We start from the raw sequence: 3375 nt of genomic DNA on the forward strand, positions 1-3375 counted from the left end.
ATATCATCTGATCTGTAAAATAACATCTGCCGTTAATATGAGATGAAAAAAAATGTCTCTTCATCTCAGTATAAAGATGGCCTCTTCACTACTCCAGGACATAAAGCTAGCCACTGCTGATGAACTATGATGGTTTCTGTTCCTGAACTTCCATCTCCTAATAAATGGGAGTGAAGTAAGAGTAACAAAGGTGGCTGGGATATAACTCTTCAGAAGGATACACCGTCATGTCACCAACGCCTTCGTTGCCGTTGCAAGAAAGGTTGTAGAAGGCAGTGTAAATGCATAAGGACAGCACTCAAGTGCACTATTCTCTGCCAGTGCAGTGTACTGTGTGATTCTGAATAGATTCACAACTAATGAACATAGAAATTTATACTTTATAACTTTGTTTGTGTAATAAACAGTCGATTTTTAATAATGTATCTTAATAGCTAAACAGAATAAATCAGTTTTTGAGCTTGTTTGACATTTTATTGACATATCAAAATTAATATATGTTGATATAATTCTAACGTTTGAAGTTTTCGCATAACATTGATCTGTCTAAACATGTAGTACGTTCCACCATCAACAAAACTTTTCCTTCTGCTTATAGATAATTGTTAGCTTACCCAGTATTAACTCGAAATACCATTAAATATGAAATATGAACTAGGAGAACCCATCTTATTTACACATTTCATTAGTATTGCTGTGTTATCTATAATTACAGACCTTTCCTGGGCTTCTCCAGCTACATGAATATCAAAATCTAGAATTTAGCTGGCCATTTAAAAACATTACACAGTTGAGAAACCACATATTATGGGAAAACCATAGGAGCATATTATACCCAATTAAGACAAGAGGTCATATCATCCTTATACCATGAAACACGGAATAGGAAACAACCAAAAAAGATTTAATTACAGGACAATTTAATCATTAAAACCTAGTAATTCTTCTTGCCGTGTTGATCACATTGTCAATAGATAGAATAATGAAATACAAGCCATTCATTTTGTTGCCTATTTAAAACGACTAGCCTTAATTTTAAGCATTCTTCTAGCTGTAACAGCTGTTAAGGATTGGTAGTTGCCTTATCAAACAGATATGGAGTGACACATTACAAGAAGTTACCAATTCAATGCTTAGGAGCGGAGTAGGAAAGGAGGACGAGGCATTAGTTGAACTTGTAGAAGATGTGTAAAGGAATATCCAGTTATCTTACCTATGTTATCTCTTGAAATCATACATTCGATGACACATGGCCGGTTCATAAATGGCATTGTGAATGAAGACATGTAAGTTAGTATAGAGCAAAATAGATATACATTATGAAAATAATCTGTCCAATTGGTAAAGAAACTTGAATCAATTAAATTTGCAGATAAACAAGGAACTGTAAAAATGTAAAATCAAATTGTATAGAAACAACATTAACTCTGATGAAGGTCTAGAAGAGCTCACGCGGTTCATTATACAACTGTTAACTCTGATTGGAAAATGTAAATTGTACGATAAAAAGTGTTTGAATTGCAAATTAAAAGAGCATCTTGTCAGGATCTTCTAAAAAAGCTTTTAATTAGAGAGATGTTTACTGAGGACAGAGAAAGTGAATCACACACAAGATGTTTTAACTGTAACTTAAAAGAACAAGTTGCTAGGAACTGCTATAGGTGCAGAAAACATTGACATGTACATCTAATGAAACCAAGATGACGATATATTTAGAATTAAAATAATCTATCTGCTTCCAATATAAATAAAAGAATATTACTTAAAGTAAACAATCCACGAGTCAACAGGCTTATTGATGAGAAGCCTTGCGGTATGTTGATTAAAACTGATTCTATAGCTACAATTGTCCCACCTGATTTTACAATTAGAAATGGAAAATTGCCTCCATAAATTAAATTAGAAAGTGGGTTGATGTGAGTACATGTGAGCATAACGTTCCACTAAAATGAAAACAGGAAATCTTTTAAACCATAGGAATCTTCTCTATACAACATGATAGTGATTAAATGACATCGAGTAAGAATGCACATTGGGAGATAACTTCATGGATGTGAGGCTATTATAGTTTCAAATAGCTTAATTTCCTGTGACCAGGAAATCTCTATGCACTATGTTGATTATGTATGTTGATTAAAACTGATTCTATAGCTACAATTGTCCCACCTGATTTTACAATTAGAAATGGAAAATTGCCTCCATAAATTAAATTAGAAAGTGGGTTGATGTGAGTACATGTGAGCATAACGTTCCACTAAAATGAAAACAGGAAATCTTTTAAACCATAGGAATCTTCTCTATACAACATGATAGTGATTAAATGACATCGAGTAAGAATGCACATTGGGAGATAACTTCATGGATGTGAGGCTATTATAGTTTCAAATAGCTTAATTTCTTGTGACCAGGAAATCTCTATGCACTATATAACAATCATGCCACCAAAGGATGGAATTTGAGCAACAACAAATATGGGTGTACAATGTAAAGAATACAACTGTAATCGAACTATTCTATCTGGATAAATGCATTATGACTTTTATGACTCCTCCTATTTTGAGAAATCAAAAGAATTCAAGCGTGATGTGATGTGACACCCACACTGGCTTTTATATAGGTTAGATTCCACCAAATGATTTTGCAAAGCTTCTTCAATCAGTATTAGAATTTCAAATGGCCTGAAATTGAGTTAACTGATAAATTTAAATTTAGTAGTTAAATTGTACTATGGATTTAATAGTTAATTTGTACTTTGGATTTAGTAGTTAAGTAAAAGCCGATATATAGTCAGTTTATGATATTTGCCAACAAGACTGATACCCACAGTTTTCTTTTATACAAATACGTTTTAATATGCACACAATAATACAATTTACAATAACAGTTATTACAAACAGTGATTTATAAACAAAAGTTTCACAAACTTACAAGCAATATAAAGTCTTCCTTTCAGTCTGGAACTTCTTCGATATCTTATTGAGGGTTCACGATGAGTGAGTTGACGTAGGTATAATTCACTTGACGAGAAGCTAGCTAGCTTTGTCCTTCGTTACTTATCAGCCACCCACACCGGGTTTTCCACCGTGACGTTATGTAATGTTTTCGTAAAAATGCTGATGTCCAATGAGAATCCACTGAAGTTAAATGATTTGCATTGTCCGAACTTTGTAAAGGTTCCTGGTCAAATATCTGAAGTTTTCCGATTGGTAAGCGTTAAAATAATCACAGTTATAGTTTCCAAAGTTTATAGCACACTGACTATAGTGAACTAATAATAGACACCCTCCTGCCACATCGCGTTGGTTATATTTATAGGCGTGTGAAGGTTTTCTGGAAATTTCAGTTTTACATAACAATAATGGCGCTAACACAAGC

The sequence above is a fragment of the Limulus polyphemus genome, unplaced genomic scaffold (assembly GCF_000517525.1).
Source record: "Limulus polyphemus unplaced genomic scaffold, Limulus_polyphemus-2.1.2 Scaffold185, whole genome shotgun sequence".
NCBI lineage: Eukaryota > Metazoa > Arthropoda > Merostomata > Xiphosura > Limulidae > Limulus > Limulus polyphemus.